Source organism: Leptonychotes weddellii, chromosome 10 (genome assembly GCF_054177405.1).
Source record: "Leptonychotes weddellii isolate Sample4059 chromosome 10, ASM5417740v2, whole genome shotgun sequence".
Lineage (NCBI taxonomy): Eukaryota > Metazoa > Chordata > Mammalia > Carnivora > Phocidae > Leptonychotes > Leptonychotes weddellii.
Genome location: NC_138378.1, coordinates 71,230,922 through 71,248,000, shown reverse-complemented (window position 1 = coordinate 71,248,000; position 17,079 = coordinate 71,230,922). Strand labels below are relative to the sequence as shown.

Below are 17,079 nucleotides of genomic sequence, written 5' to 3'. Positions count from 1 at the left end.
CCCCCTCCCCTCTAGAACCCTGTTTGTTTTTCAGAGTCCATCGTCTCTCATGGTTCGTCTACCCCTCCGATTTCCTCCGCTTCATTCTAGATTGCTGAGTTTTTTGATGTCCCCTTAAATTTTGCACTCAAGGTGAGCACCTCGCCCTAGTTCTGGCCCAATTAACCACAGTGGCCCAAAGGTGACCTTTATCCTATGGATTGCTTCCTGCATCACTGTTGTCAGATTTGCATCTTCATTCAGGTCATAACCAACTCAACAGTCCTCTCAATGCCCTTGACTGAGGAGCCATTTTCCCTCAGAGAACTTGTTTCTGCATTATTCTCATTATTCAAAGCCCTAAGCCCTGGAACCAGCTCCAGTAATTCTCTATTTTCCATGCATAAATCTACTCAGAGAATCACCAGCCATTGCCCTTCAGCCTTTGGCTAGATGGAGTCTCTGAATGTAATTCTCTTAATCTCTTGTAAGGCCCTTAATCACTCGTAACATACCCTGCCTGATCCAGTGTCCTGAGCCACGTCCTGAGGAAGCAGGATAACCGGAAGAAAGAGTGACCCAATGATGCATGAACAACTAACACCCAACTCCTTCCAGCGGTCCCCAGTCCTCCTCCGGATGCCACTCTTCAAGAAGGGGCATTCTAGTGACTCCTTTTCATTTCCCCAGCTGACACCCTTCCCCCACCAGATGTCTACCAGCTGGAAAAGAGGGGTGGACAGTTGTTTCCTTTGTAAAGAGCTGCAGTATGAACATAATTTCCCACATGCTGATTCATGAGACTGTCAGTGCCCCGGGGTCCAGTACACAGTTCCACTCCTTTGCCGACTTCAGGGGCAGGGTGGGGGACTGACTTTGATCTAGTAACTTACGTTACTCGTTGCCTCCAGTAAGTAATGCCTCCATTACTTACTGCCTGCAGTAAGTAAGAACACTCACTCCCTTCTGCAGGCGGAAGACAGGCTCAGTGACCTCTCTCAGTCTCCTCCAACCACAGGATTCCACTGGGCTATTATTAGAATCACCTGGACAGAGCTTCAGTGTGACACGAGGCGTCTGGGTGTGCAGAACCAAATGAAAATGTTTATGGGGGTTCTGGCCCACCAAACCACCTCTGATGACTTTCTGGTGTCATTCAGCTTTACCAGGGCTATTTCTCTGAGCATTTCTTTCCGGTAAATGCTTCTGCTTCTTTTCCTCAGTCTGTTCATTTCTTTCACCTTTCTCTCCTGTTTTCCCTCTTCACTAGGTTCCACTTACACGAAGGCGGGAAGCCTCATTCCCTCTGGTACCCGCCCTGGCATGTGGCGTACAGCAGGAGTAGAGAACGTGGGCTTGGCCATCAGGTCTTTGGTTCCTTTTCTATAAAATGGGATGATAATATGTGACTCACAGAATATTGCGAGGATTATAGCCGATCAAGGGCAGAGCGCAGTGCTCAGCACTGAGCGAAGACAAAGATATTAGCTGTTGAGTCCATAAATGAGCCTTTGCATGATAAAAAATAGCTACACCAGAAAAGCGCGAGTATGTTCCTATTGCACAAATTCAAGAATACAGAAGTATACAGAGGAAAAAATGAAAGAGCCCTTTCAGTGACTGCCCCTTCCCCTCTCAGTCCCTTCCTCTTCGTTAATAATAGTTCTTTCTTTCTTCGTCTCTCTTCTTTGGGGGAAGAAGGAGTTAATTATCTGATACGTGAATTTGTTCTTACTGTAAAGATCCAAATGGTCAGAAGCATACCACCGCCCCAAATTTGAAGAAGATTCCCCTTCATCACGTCCTTTCCTCTTACTTCTGCCTCTGGAGGTGACCACTCTTGCTAGAGACTTTTCCCATCTCTGTTCTATAATTTACAAGTATGTAATACACACACACATACATACACATACACATTTAGGCTTTTTAAAAAATATATACATCTTTCAAATATTTTTATATCACAGAATTCAACTATATTTGCTATCTTGAAACTGTTTTTTTCTTACTTAGCCATATGTTTTCAACATCTTTCCATTTCAGTACACATAGATCCATTAAATTCTTTCTAATGGCAATATAGTATTCTGTAATGACATATGTACTCCGACTTACTTATTTCCTGTTGGTAGACATTAAGGTCATTTACAAAATTTCACTGTCATATAAATAAATACTTTTAACCTCTGCAGGCTGAATACCAAGTAACATCTTTGCTGTCATCCACATTGGCACCTGTCCCCAGTGTGGCCTGGAGGCAGTCAGCCCCTCTGCTGTCAGAGAAGCACTGTCCTGGGTCTGAGCAAGGACCCCTACAAGACCCAAGGTCATTCAGATCCTTGCACCACCGCACCTAGAGCCTTGCTGGTGGCTGCTGTCAAGGTCCAGTTCCTTGGGGGCCACATGGAAGGCCTGGAGCCCAGACAATCTAAGTGTCCCCCAATCAGAAAATAGGAAAGGGCAAGACCCCTTAAGGAGGTTGCCTCCAACTGGGTTTGCTTCCTTGAACGACTGGCCCAGGAATTAGAAGTGACAGATAATTTACAGTTCTCTGGTATTTGAAGATTTTAAATGTGAGCAAATGTAGATTTTAAGTATGAGTCATTGCCCAGGAGCATCCACTACAAAACCCAAAAAGGAGCATCATTTGAGTGAAATGCTGACATGACAGCAGATGGTAGAGCTGTGTGCCCAGCCTGTGTCTGCACGTTGCAGGTCTCCCATAAAGATCTGTTGAATGAATGGGGCTGGAGGTGGAGGGAGGATGAGGCCGTGAGAAAGCTCGAGTAGAATAAAGATCTGGTCTGACCAAGAGAGCATTATGGGCGCTAACATCTGAGGGTTCCCCCTCACCCCGGTTCCCTCCCCTGGGAGCCCTGGGATCAGGGGCCCACCGGCACAGGGGTTATACTTGGGAGTGGTGCTGGCATTCTCCACATGCAGGAGATGGCAGGAGCTGCTGGACATAGGAGAGGCAGCCCAGGCTACTGCAGTTCTCCAGAAATGTCAAGGACCGTACACATATTGAAAAAGCCATAAAGATGCATCCAGAAAGTTTCAGAGTACCAGCAGGAAGATGGCACACTTGAAAGGGTTTAACTGAAGAGACTTTAGTGAAGGGATCATTGATGGAGATGGGCAAGATTAAAAGAACCACAACAGGTAATGAGGTACCCAGGGACTAGCCACTGGGGAGCCATTATTTCCCCTAGGCCTAAAGGAGGTGAGGGGAAGAAATGGTTTTGCTGGAGCCCCCTGAAGAAGAAGGGCAACCTCATGGAACTGTGGCTACAGAGGACCCCAGCCACAGCCAGAACCTCAGTCAATCAGGAGGAGGAAAGGAGAATAAATATCTAGACCTCCCTCTCTTCCCATCCCTGGATCCTCTGCAGACTGCAGTGAATCCCAGTGGCCAAACCCGCCTAGAAGCAGAGCAAGGCACAAAGGGTAGGGGATGGATCTGGGCAGGGGGGTTGGGGGTAAGGCAAACAGAAGAGATTCATCATGTCAGGTCAGCTTGGGGTTTCAGAGGTGGGGGTGAAAGGCGGTAGCCTGAGCTGAGGCAGGATCTGGCTCAGCCATCCTAAGTGAGTCCCCGAAGCCCCAGCTATACGGCCAGCAACCTGATGCCCACTGGTTTGGGTGGACTGACCTTGGCAAAGGAGCCAAATAAATCTCCAGGACACAGGAGCTAAAGCCATCTCCAGGGGGTGGTAGACCACTTCCAATTCCATCTAGAAAAGTGAAAAAATGCAGGTTACCTAAGAAAGCCTGGATTCACGTCCCTGTCACTTTCCTCCAAGGGGGTGAGGGTGATTTTGCAAAGTACAAAGGAACCAGGAACACAGATGTAAAGAAATCAAAACCTCTGAATACAAGACGGGCCTTGAGATAGATAGATAATTCCTTTTGAGATAGGGGTCCGCATTATTCTGACCACTGCAAAGGACAGAGAAGGGTTCTGAGGGCATTAGGGATAGAAGGAAGCCTTGCTTCTCCCCAGGATGAAAGGCTTGCCAAGCAGAAAGATGAAGCATACTGCCAACTCCAGGAAGACATTTTTCTCAGGGCCGGGGTGGGCAAACTTTTATACATGCCCCGTAAAAGAGAATGGAATGACTGAGTATATTAAGGATTTGTTATCAGCTAGCACACCAGCAGTGTGCTAGTGTTTGATGTGCTATGATGTCCATTCTTCATTGGTTTGCCACCGAATTTTGATTAATATGTACAATTGGTTTCTGCTAAAATGTAGAATGCGTATTCCTAGAGTCCTATCTGGCAAATAAAATGTTTTATCACAGAAATTTTCCAATGTCATGTTGAATACAATTCATTGCAAGTAAGAGGTACAAGGCATGACATGATAACAATCTAGCACCAAATGAAATTTATGGATTTACTAAAATGTGGGAGAATAACACAGGCCGGAATAACATGGTGGTTAAACTTACTTCAGGCTCTGGAGCCAGACTCTCGAGGTTCAAATCCTGGCTCTTACTAGTTATGAGATTATAGTTGAATTTCCTCATGGATAAAATTGGGGTACTACTCACCCCCATAGATTGTTAGGAAGATTGTAATATTTGTAACACACTTAGAACATCACTGGCACATAAATATTAGCATTACCTACGAAATTATGCTATCCTTCATTCACTATTCACTCAAATATATATTGAGTATCTACTATGTTCAGGCATTATGCTAAGCTCTGGGGATAAGTTGTAAGAAAAAGAAAGACACCATTTGCCCTAATGGACTAGAGGAGGAAGCAGGAACCAATAGTCACACGAACAGATACGAAGTCGAAGTTGCGATGAGCAGTGGTCCTAGGAGCCAGGACAGTTGGTAATGATTCATCGGGGTAGGCCTTCCTGAGGACACTTACATGCTGTATCATGTGTTCACAAGGTCAAGTTTCACAGGTAAAGATGGAAGGACAAAGACCAAATATATATTTCTTATTATAAATCACAATATCACAGGCTACCAGGTAAGGCTAGGAGCAGAGACATCTTGAAAGTGTTGTAGATTCTGGGGGAAAGGTGACAGATGGCCTGGACAAAGACCCTGGTGGAAACAAAGTAAATGGGAGATGCCATTTTCCTTTCTTGGAAGCACCTCTGAAAGAAGAAATCCTCTGTACCCCACCGCCTGGCATGGGCTACATCCTTAGAGATGTAACCTGGACCAGGGCAAACCCACCGACAGCATCTCAGCACCCATGGCTTCCAAGTAGGCCTCAGGGGACCTTCAGAAGATGAGCATGGGTTCTTTCTTGGATGAAGTCTGTTTTCTCTCTTAGAGCGTCTCACCAGGGGCAGGTATGCTCTTTATGGTGCTGCAGGCAGGAGGTCTGAGGGTGCAGGCGGGGCTGCTCGGGCCGTTTTGGACAGCGCCTCCTCCCGCCCCAGTGGCTGTGAGATAAAAGCCTGCATCCACATGTGGCTCATTGAGTGTGTGCTTCTGGCTCCCGACTGAACCTACACAGAGCACGGCATGGCAGATGGCAAGGAGCTTTGGGGTTAGAGAAAAACAGGGCCAGAATTAATAAGAGAATTGATACTGGGAGTCGGGGACTGGGTATGACAATTGTACCCCACTCATCGCCAGAGAGGGAAATGTGTGGATGGCTCATGTAACTCTGTGTCAACCAGTTAGCACACAGTGTCTGGCATTTAATAGATGCTACTTATTGCTATTGTTTCCTCCTATGCATATCTGAATAATTTTGCTTCATCTAAGATCTTGGGTAAATGCTTTTGGTGGGGGGGCACTTCTTATCTAGCGGCTGGCTCTTTCTTGGCCCCTGAGGCTCACAGTCATCCTGGGGTCTCCTTGCCTTAGAAAAAAGTCAGTCAGAGGTTCCCAAACACCATCATTCTCTTACACACAGCCTGGCCCATACCCAGGGTAATCATTTTGTTTTTCCTCTCCTCTCCCCAAGGCTCTCAGGGTTGAGGGCTCTGGGAGAACCTGTCAGACAGGAACCACCAGCCCGAGGGGGAACTGCTGCTACCTGGGGGAGGCTCCTGCCAGGGATCCCCTAGCTCTTTGCAAGGAGTCACCCCTGGAAAACCATCCTGCCCTGGGTCTATAGTAGTCTCAGAGATTTTTAAACCAACTGCCAGCTGGAAAAAAATTTCAGCTAAGTCCAAGCTTAGCAGATAAAATAAAAATAGTAAGAGCCTACTGTATGCTGAATGTTTGTTACGCATCAGTACGGTTGAAACACTGCATTCCTACAGGAGCCTCGCGAGGTGGATGCTACTATTATCCCCCATACTAATGGGGAAACTGAGGCCTAAAGAGGTTAAGCGCCTCCTAAGTGAATAGAGTAGGAGTCCAACATCTGGGCTCATGCTGAAGACACTATTTATCCAGCTTTTCCCAGAAACAACTTAGGCCCTTCGGGTTTCCCCAGCTTTCCTTTTCCTATTCCTCAGAGCGCACTGCAGGATATTTAACAAGAGATGGCGTCCATCTCATCTACCACCTTGCTTGGCACACAGAGGGCACTTTACACGGGCAAGATGGCAAGACTCTCCCCACCCCCTGCTGCTTCTCAACACCAGGCTTCACTCAGGGTAACAGTTGAGATCCCATCTTTCACACATGTCTTCTTCAACTGAACTCGTGGCTCTTGGTAAGAGGTGGGTAAAAGAAATACCCACTTATCTTTTTATCCAATCCTACCCTGTGCCAGGCTCAGTGCCAGAGGCTAGAGATAAAGATATGAACAAACCCCCGATCTTCTCAGAGCTGACACCCTGGTCAGGGGTGAGAGACAAGCAAATGGCTCGTTTTCATAGAGAATGATGGGGGTCAGCACCTGGGGTTAGGGGGCACAGGATGGAGCAGAGTCATCCAAGAAGGCTTCCTGGAGGCAGTGTCGGAGCTGAACTCTGATGTGGAAGTGAGTAAGAGGAGGACATTCCAGGTAGAGGGAACAGTGCAAACACACAGTGATGAAATAAGAATAAACAAGAAGCCATGAAAAAAAAAAGCAACCTAGACCAGTGGTTCTCAACAGGGGTGATTTTGTCCCCCACGAGACATTTGGCGACATCTGGAAACTTTTCTTTCTTTTTCTTTTTTGCTTATCTTAACTGTGTATGTGTGCACATCTGCTACTGGCATCTAATGGGTAGAGACCGGGGATGCTGCTAAATATCTTACAAGGAACTGGACAGCCCTCACCAAGAAAGAATCCTATCTGGCAGATGACAATAGTGCCGAGGTTGAGACACTCTGGCTTAGATCACCGAATATAAACAGGCTTATGGCACCTGGATGATTAAAAACTTCATAGTAGGGACGCCTGGGTGGCTCAGTCGGTTAAGCGGCTGCCTTCGGCTCAGGTCATGATCCCAGGGTCCTGGAATCGAGTCCCGCATCAGGCTCCTTGCTCAGCAGGGAGCCTGCTTCTCCCTCTGCCTGCAGCTCCCCCTGCTTGTACTCTCGCTCACTCTCTCTCGCCCACACTCTCTCTCTCTCTAACAAATAAATAAAATCTTAAAAAAAACCCCAAACTTCATAGTATTAGTACACGAATAGATTGATCAGTGGAACAGCTTCGGAAGAATGTAAGTGTATTTAGTATATGAGAAAGGCCACCTACCAAATCCAGTGACTAGATGGTAAATGGTGTCGAGATTCTCCGGACCAGCCAGCTGGAAACAAAATTCAGCTGGAGCCATACCTCACACGATCTACTAGTATAAACTCTGAATGGATTAAACATTTACATGTAAACAAACAAGCAAACCAACCAATCACAAAAGTACCAAGAGAAAATATGGGAGAATTCTTTTACAACCTGAGAGTGGGAAAATCCTTCCTAATTACAACTCAAAAACCACAAGCTATAAAATAACAAATTGATAAATTTGCTAATAAAAGTAAAAACAAGCACCAAAAAACAAAAAATGTTCACAGCTTGCGCATGCCAAATAAACAAAGGAAACTCACATAAGCGAAGTAAAAAACCAAATGAAAACCTGGAAAGAATGTGTGCAGTTCAGCAAAGGGCGAATCTCCTTAAATTATAAATCTACATGGACAAATCTCTGAAGAAAAGACCAATGAAAATATGAGCAAAGGATATGAAAAGATCCCTCACAGGAAAAAAAGAGATACAAATGGCTGTTAAACATAGGAAAGATGTCCAACCGCGGTCATGATAAGAACAATGCACATTAAAAGTGCTGAGATGCTGTTTTGTGTTTTTATTAAACCTACCAGACTGGCAGAAAGCTGCGTGTGAAAACACACGTTTCGTTGCAAGGACACAGATGACCCCACACATTGCTGGGGACATGTCAGCTAGACAGCCCCTCGAAGGCAACTTAGCAATATTTATCAAAGTAAGTGCCTATGTCTTCTGATGAACCCCACATCTTAGCGCTTTCCCTACAGGTAGATGTATTTGCTATGCATATAGAGTAACATATGCTGACAATTAGAAATTGCAGCGAGGGGTGCCTGGGTGGCTCAGTCGTTAAGCCTCTGCCTTTGGCTCAGGTCATGATCTCAGGGTCCTGGGATCGAGCCCCACATCGGGCTCCCTGCTCGGCGGGAAGCCTGCTTCTCCCTCTCCCACTCCCCTTGCTTGTGTTCCCTCTCTCGCTGTGTCTCTCTCTGTCAAACAAATAAATAAAATCTTAAAAACAAAGAAATTGCAGTGAAAGATTAGAAACGATTTAAATGCTCGTTAATAGAGAACTGGTTAAATAATTCAGGGGTCCACAAATGGGCCCAAGGGTCCCTCGCCTGCTTTTGTAGGGCCTGCGGCCAAGAACGATTTCAACATTTTTAAAGGGTTCAAAAAAATCGAAAGAAGAATGATTTTTTTGTGACACATAAACATCACATAAAATTTGAATATCAGTGTTCACGAGTAAAGTGTTATTGGAACACAGCCACGCCCCCTTGTGTGAACACTGTCTCTGGCTTCTTTTGCTCTACAACAGAGAGCTGAGTAGTATCCACAGAGACTCGATGGCCCACAAAACGTAAAATGCTACTATGCGGGGTCCCCGTGCCATTGGATACTGCAGAGATACAAAACCAACGGAGGGGCTCTTCATGTATTGTTATGGAAAGGTTCCTGGGATATTATTATTGAATTTTTAAAAAGCAGATGTAGAAAGTGTGAATTGCCTATTATCATCTGGGTAAAAAAGGGGAGGATATAATTGTATTTTATTGATTATGCCTAAAAATTATCTGAGTGGAAATACATGGCTTGATTCAACCATGGTTATCTTTGGGGGAGTGTGTGTGTGTGTGTGTGTGTGTGTGTGTGAACATGTGATCTACTCGAAAAAGTAAATAAAAAATTATTTTAAAAATTACACTGGGCTAAATAAAATACACCACTGCAAGTGGTTGGGCCTGGCTGGAACAGAGCTGGCGAGTGGCATCTGGATGGTGATGAGGCTGGAGATGTCTGTAAAGCCTGGTTGAGTTTGCATTTTTGCAAATCCTGAGGACAAGGAGGAGCCACAGGATGTTTGAGCTCTAAAAAAAATGCAATTCTGGAAAGAGAGAGAAGGGGCTGGAGGGTGGGGATCAGTGCTGCCCCTGGGCGAGGATCTAGAAAGCTGGAACCAGGAATAGAAGGGACACTTACTTTGTACTATACATCCTTTTGGTGGATTTATGCATGTGTTTTCACCACCAGGTGCATTTATTTCCTATAAAAATACTGTTGTTTATTTGGAAAAGAAAAGCTTTTCAGGGAAGGTGTGAGGAGGGCCTGAACTGTGGTGGTGGTTGGGGGTGGGGCACGAAAAGGGGAAAGTCAGGAGCCCATTCGCCAGGACTCGGTGGCTCAGGGGAAGTAGGGGTGATGGGCCTAGAACCTGGCCCCCATCTCGGAGGACCTGGGGAGCAGAATCTTGTGGGGAGGAGGGCTGCAGGGTGAAAGGTTTGCCTGCCTCGAGGTGACTTCCTGGGCCACAGCACAAGACTCCAGGAGGCACAAACCATTACCCAGACGCTCTGGGCCACTCATTCCACTTTGACCCCAGCAAGTCATCTCCAGCCTGGACACGACCTAGGGGCAAGCCCTTTCTTATGCAGATGATAAGGCCCAGCCAAAGCCCACCAGGAATACTGACCTGGGTCCCTTCCTCCCACCTCCTCCCAGTGCCCCCCAGCCCCTCCCTCCTTATTGCTCTAAAGGGAAGCTCTGCATAACAAGCTCTGATACTGGGTTTCTGGACTCTTGCTAGGACTTTTCTTTCTATTTGTGTCTATCATCCTTGCCCCAATGACATTGCACCAGAAAGTCTTTGAGGCAAAGACTAAATAAAGGTCTTTGTGACCTCACGGAGGCACACCATTTCTTTCTGTATGGTAGGTGCGCACAAATGTGCTGACTGGCTGATTGATGGGGACTCCCCATCTCAGCAGCACTGCCGATGCACCTGCCCTCTGACTCTGCCCAGCCCAGCCTCCCAGCGCAGGAAAAAACTCCCCCAGGGCCAAGAAGTCAAGAGTCTGCTCAGGCATTCCTCTCCCTTCCACGGTTCTCCACATTCAGCCCTTCTTTGCCCAGATGGTATCAGCCAAATGGAAACCCATTAGCCAAAAGCTGTATTTAAGCAAGTGATCTGTTTGGACATCAAAGGAAACATAACAGTGGAAATGATAATAAACAACAATGATCACCATCATTTCAAAGAGACAACATCAGTGCCTACCGTCCCAATGAGACCCTGGAGTGTCAGTTGCTTTATCTGCAAACACAGACTGCAAGTCACCTGCCTCTTCAGGTATAAAGAGAACTCAAAATGCTTAGAAAACTGGAAATCACTTTATATGCTTAGAAAACTGGAAATCACTTTATAACTGCCACTTACTGTTATTGTTCATAAGAGCTTTGGGATTGCAGCTGTAAGGATCCCAGTATGCTCAATATAAATGAGGGTGTACTCTCAGTACAATGGAATTAAACAGGTATTTAAGGGCAACCTCAGCCCTGATCTCCGGACAGAAAATAAACCCACAACGCGGCTCCTCAGGGACACTGAAGCTGCTCTCACTCTCAGAGAGGGCGGGGCCTGGAATGACATGGCCTTTGGTCCGGGTGAAAGTCCTCCGCTCTGGCCCAGCGGGAAGGGCAGAGGCTGAGCAGTTCTCACAAAGGAGCCTCAGGGATCTGGCTCTCCACCACCCCCTCAGCCAAAGGGAGAAAGGTCTTTTCCTTCCCGCTCCTCTGGGCAGAGCAAAAGTGGAAAAGGGTTACTTATTCCTAATGTTATTTATAGCTTAGCAAATGACTGCTAGGTCTAGGAGCTGCCTTCTGCAGCCGCTCAGGGGCAGGGTCCCAGTTAGCAGCAAAGCCAGAGGCGATCTCCTGGGGGCGCTTTATACTCATAGTATAAACTGCAACAGCCCCCCAGGGTCTCTGGGAAGGAGAGGATCTCACCGCAGAAACATTTGTCCAGAAAAGGGTGCAGTGGTAGAACTGCCCAGATAACGTGGGGTCCAGCGCCATCTAGCGTCTGCTGCGGGGCTTGGTGTGCCTCCTGCTCTTTTGGTGAGGTTTTTTGGGGAAACTGGCTCTAAACAAGAGGGGGACTGAAATGAGGAAACACGTTCCCTGTGCACAGGGCTGTCCTCATGCCCACGATAAGGGACTAGGGTTTTGGTAGGAGAAGCTGAAAAGCTACAATCCTAGTGCGTCACAGACGGGGGCGTTGAGTGAGGGCATGGGGGAATCTTTCTCTTGGAAGGAAGCTGGGGTGACTCACAAGTAATATTTAGAGTCTTCGTCCCAGAAGATTGGCTTGGGTTTGTCTGCTTGAATATTTTTGCTCACACTAAGGAAAAAAAACAACACAAAAAACACTGGTGCTATTTTACGACTTCTGTGCTTTTCAAACTAGTTTCTCAGTGCTTGCCCAGAGCCAGCATATGGGCTGTTTACAAAAGTACTTGCAAGCTGTTTCATCACTGAACCCACTCCTGCTCCTTGTTAATGCCTTTGTGGACCAAGCTGTCCCCTTTCCTTACTGTCCCTCTTCCTAACTGCCTCAAAACCTCTGCTAAGTCACCGTTTGCTATTTGCTTTACACAGTTAATTTAAAATTCAGAACAGCCCAGGGAGTGGAAATTGGTATTCTCGTTTTATACATTAGAAAACTGATTCTTGGGGAGGTTAAGTGACTTCTTGAGGGTAATTCCATCTGGGGGGTAGCCAGCTATTGCAGAGGAAGCTACCAGATCCAGGAGGTTCTAGAAAAGATAAACACGGCTCTAGCTCAGAGGACGCTTCCTACTCAGGACCAGTCCCCGTGACCCCAAGCCTTGGCTGGCCTATTGGGGTAAACACCCTCCTTCTTCCCAACATCTGTCCTGCTGTCCCCACCCCAACGCAGACACTTCCGCAGCCTACACTCCTCCACACTTGGAAACCACCCCAGAAGAATAATGAGAGCAAAGAGCAGGGATTTGGCAAATGTTCAGAATGCCAGGAGAATCATGGATTTGTCTCTGGCTCCCTGGGCTTTGGCCTCACCCAGTGGAAAAATGGGAAAATTCCCTGCAGGCTACTCCCTTCCCTTCCCTCCTGACCCCCTCCACCATTCACCACCAAATAGACACACCTCCAGAGCAAAGTGAAGTGGGGTCACTCTGGATTCCTCTGAAACAAAATTGGTGCTTAAATATATGGATTTAGAAATAAAGTTTCAATGGGGTAACTCACTGCAGTGGAATGCAGACCTCCCCCCCAACCCTGACCTCCACAAACGGAGTAAATGTTCAAGCTACTGGCAGCCCGTGGGAAGTGGTCTGGGGTAATGGAAGGAGTACCGGATTAAGAGACCTGAACTTAAATCCCCACTCTCTCAGCCCCAGCTGAGTGACTTTGGGCCCTTCACTTAATCTCTCTGGGCCTCAGTCTCCTCATTTACCGAATGAAGCCGTTCTTCTCTTACCTGCGAGGTAATGGATAGACAAAGGCTTTGTAAAGCCCTGCAGGGTGGGAGGTGCCACATGTAGGAAGCACAGGCATTAGCAGGATTTAGGTAGGAGATTTTTATTCACTTTCCCCTTTTCCCTTTTCTACCCGCCCCCCGCCCCCCCCCCCAAAGACATCTGTCTCCTTCTACAAAATGGACATTAACTCACACACATACACATATTCCCATGGTCCCTGTGGGCTCACCACTTTTTTTAGAACTAATGAACTTGGGAAAAAGCTTTTCCAGTAAAGACCCAGTGGTCCCTGGGTCTTTCTTTAGGGGAGGCAGGAAAAGCAGAACCAGGAAGATGTATGGCAGCATCCGTTATCTGCAAGAGGAAGGCCTCGAAAGGCTGTTTCCTCTGCTAACAGCTAATAAAGATGGACGTTTGTGGTTGACACGGAGGGGAACCATCCACAACAGCCCAGCAGAGCTAGTGCGTTCAAGGGGAGAGGAACATGACCCTGATAAGGAGCTGTGAGGGAGATGGAAGTTGAGTTTGGCATTTTCTCCCTGGTGGTAAAGCCAGTTTGAAAACCTCTTGATTTCTTCACAGGCTCCATTTCTAATTTAAGATGTCTCCACCCGGTTTGGCAAACTCTGTGCCTCTCCACCAGGGAGGAAATAGCTTCATAAGAGAGGCTCAGGGAGAACAAAGGCCTCATTAGGATCAATCACTTATTCTGAGTACACATTCCCAAGAATCTCTATTGATGATCTCGGGTACAAATGAAGTGGTAATTAAGGATATAATGCAAATGATCTTCAGCTTAGTAACTCCCCTTGTAATTGAAATTTACTAAATTAAGTCTGAGGTTTTTGAAACTAGGTCTTAAAAAAAAAAATTCCTGATTATCTTTACCCCTCTCCTCCCTCCCACCCACCCCTCCATAATGTAATTAGTTTAAAATAAGACCCATGGTACAATGACGGTGCGCTGCCTACAGATTTGTTAAAGTGGCACTTGCTCTCTGAGGTGCTGGGCTCCTGCACGCAATCCCCAGGGAGCGAATGAGGCGAGGAGTCTTGCAAGAGTCAGGCTGCTGGGGTCTAACCCAGGACAAGGAAATTGGACGTGGGGCTGGCAGCACAATGCTGGACAAGGACAGATTTCTCCGTGTCTCTCTTCCGTTCCTTTCCTCTGCATCCTCAGATCTAGTGTGAACTGAGGATTGTTCAGAGGAAGACGGAAACACTTGTTCTGTTGGGGTTGGAGAGGAACTGGAATCTTTTTGGGGTCCTGACAAGGTGCGGATGGTGGTAGACAGAGGCGTTAGGGGACATCAGAAACCCATCTCTGTTTTCTTAAAGGTCAGGGAGCCAGACTCAGACTGGAACAGCCCTGGGACGCCTCCAAATCCTGTCCTCCGCCACTGGATGCGACCACCACTGGCCTGAACTCACTTCTCCTGACCAGGCCCACCAACCTCAACCTGCCTGAAGGAACCCCAGAGAAGCCAAGGGCTCAGAGACGGGGACCCAGGAGGTGGTCCAGCCTCCCTATCCTCATCCCCAGTTTGGTCCCCTGTCCAAACCAAAAAGAGGGTCGAAAGCTGTCCTGAGGACATCTGGTCTCCCAAAAGAGCACATTGCCTCGTTTCATTGAATTCAGAGGAAAGACCTATTTGTCTTTGAAATCACGCTCCAATTTCGTGGAGCAACAGCAGAACTGGTGTGCGGGATCAGGAGAGAGCCTCCCACAGCCTGCCCTTCATCCTCTCTACCCCCACCCCGCGGACCCACAGCTTCTGGGAGCCGTGAGGTGCACACAGAAACACCTGGAGCTAACCGCTCACACGGGGAAAGTCAAAGGCTGCGAGGTCCATCTGAGAACTCAGAAAACAGCGGGTCTCAGGCAGGCCGCAGAGACTTGAAAGAAAATGCCTTCTCCCACTGACCCCACCCTTTCCATTTTGTGCCTGTGCCTGATTTCCCTTCAGCAGTTCATATCACTAGTGCTGAGACTTCAGTAAACGCCTAGCTGAGCAACTCTGGATGGCAGAGACAAGCAGCAGAGTTTTTTCTGGAGAGCATAATAGGTGTACCTTCCTTTCATAAATCAGATTAAAAAAAAAAAAAAGACAATAGCAATCCTGTCTCCAGATAAGCTTGTACTTAAAACACTGCTCTGAACTAAGGTGGGTGTGTCGACTGTTGGGTCCCGGTGCCCTGTGTGGGGCCGGGCACCTGGTGGGCGCTCAATAAATATTGGTTGAAGGAAGGAATAAATGACTCTTGTTCAAAAACTTTCAGTAGCTTCTCAGTGGGAAGCAAAAATGCCCTAATTCTAGAATCTGGTATTTAGGATCCTGCAGTCAGATGCCATGCCTGCCCAGTTCCCTAAGAGGCTTCCTGCATGCTGACCGCCCTAGTCTAGTCATCAGAATCACCTGGAGGACTGGTTAACACACAGCCAGTGGGTCAGTCAGTGCCAGAGTTCCTAAATGACCAGATCTGAGGTGGGGTGGAGAATCTGCCCTCCTAACAAGTTCCCAGATGATCCTGATTGGTGCTGGTCGGAGCCCATGCTTTGCCCGTACCACTCCATTTCCACAAAGGGCACCCCTTCCCCTGAACCCTACGGGTCAAAGTCCAGCTCCAGTGCTACCTACCTTGCCAAAAAACTCAACATGCCAGTAAAACTGCTCCTCCCTGCCCCCGGCCTTTACGCACTTCCTAATCGCTGCAGCTCCCCCTGTCGGCCAAGACCTTAATCTGCTCAACTCTCTCTCTCAGACCTTGCAGGTCAAAAGGTCCTGCTTACCTTGACCTGCAGCTGCTTGCTCTTCCATTCCACTTGCCGTGTTTTGGAATCCCACTCACCCCGCAAGACCAGCGGAAACCCCATTCTCCTGCCTTTCCAACCCGGTGGACATGGGACCATTTCGTCTTCTCCTCTGTGAGTCCCCCAGCTCATCACTGACTCCCCTCCCTCTCTCTGTGGAGCTCTTCAAAGGCAGAAGCTGGGCTGCTACCTTTTCATGCACCTCACAGGACCTCATCCGGTGCAGCCTGATGACCGCAGTGAGCTAAAGATGCGCCGTTTGCCTGGCCACATTCTATTCCATTCACTGAGATCGCATTAGGAAACTTAAAGTACCCCATACGGCACTGGGCCCTGGGGGGTCCAACGATGCATACAAGACAGAAAGTACCCTGGGATCGATGTCTGTTTTCCAGCTTATATTCACGGCTCATTATGCCCACTCTGCTTTCCTTCCAGCCACTGACCTACACAGACATCCGGATGTCCTTCCTCGACTTCACAGGTGAAAGGTTCCTACCACTAAAACATGGTTCCAAGTTCTCCATGTGTTATCTTTGAGACTCGGATGGGAAGTGTGACTTTCGGTGGCAAGCCACATGATCGAACTGCTCATGGACACGTGAGAGGCGGATAAAAGGAGATGTTCTGCAGCCTGTTTCTATGTTGGTGACGAAGATGCAGGGAAGGCACTGAGAGTATCTCACTTCTTGGTTGTGGGCACCTGAGAGGGTATTACCCCCTCCCCCATCCTCCTGTGGCAGGAGCCTCCAGCTTCATGTCCTCCCATCCTCATGATTCTAAGCGTAAGTTATGGAAACTCAGCTCAGACTGCTTAGGCAAACTGCTCACCTTTGCGGCATGGCCCAGGGCAGCTGATGGAACTGAATAAGGAGCTCTAGGAACCTGGATTTAGAGACCAAGGCTGGGCCCCAGGATGCGGGGACCCTCTCTCTGTCCACCTGGCTCTCATTTCTGCACAGCTTTGCATGTGGCCTAACTCTTCTACTGCAGGCAGGACACAGGGTACTGTGATCAGGCCAGTCCGGGGTCCTGCCCACCAGGGCCATGTGGCCTGGGAGAGGGACTGTTCCCTGAAGGAGATACAGGTGCTCAAACCAAACGTCCACTACAAATGGCTAGTAAATGTCAAGTCTTTATAATATGCCAGGCATTGTGTGAAGTGTTTTACAGAAATGATCTCATTCGATCCCCAAGCTGACTATAGGACACAGGTCCTATTGAAGACATTTGCCTGCCCTGGATGCTCACTAACTAGAATTTAAATAAAAATTTTAAAAAGAAAAAAAAAAGACATTTGCCTGTCTTGTAAATGAAAAGACGTGACACAAATTA

At 47.6% G+C, this 17,079-nt stretch overlaps 1 long non-coding RNA gene across 1 annotated transcript in view; it reads right to left on the bottom strand.

The window, feature by feature from the left end:
* Window positions 1-7,685, bottom strand: part of LOC115938523 (uncharacterized) — a 19,871-nt gene extending 12,186 nt beyond the window's left edge. Inside the window, exons 1-2 of the long non-coding RNA XR_004073608.2 lie at window positions 7,604-7,685; window positions 3,632-3,713 (exon numbers count right to left, since the gene is read on the bottom strand). This is a non-coding gene — a long non-coding RNA (uncharacterized LOC115938523). The remainder of the gene's footprint in view (window positions 1-3,631; window positions 3,714-7,603) is intronic.
* Between the last annotated feature and the right edge of the window lie 9,394 nt (window positions 7,686-17,079).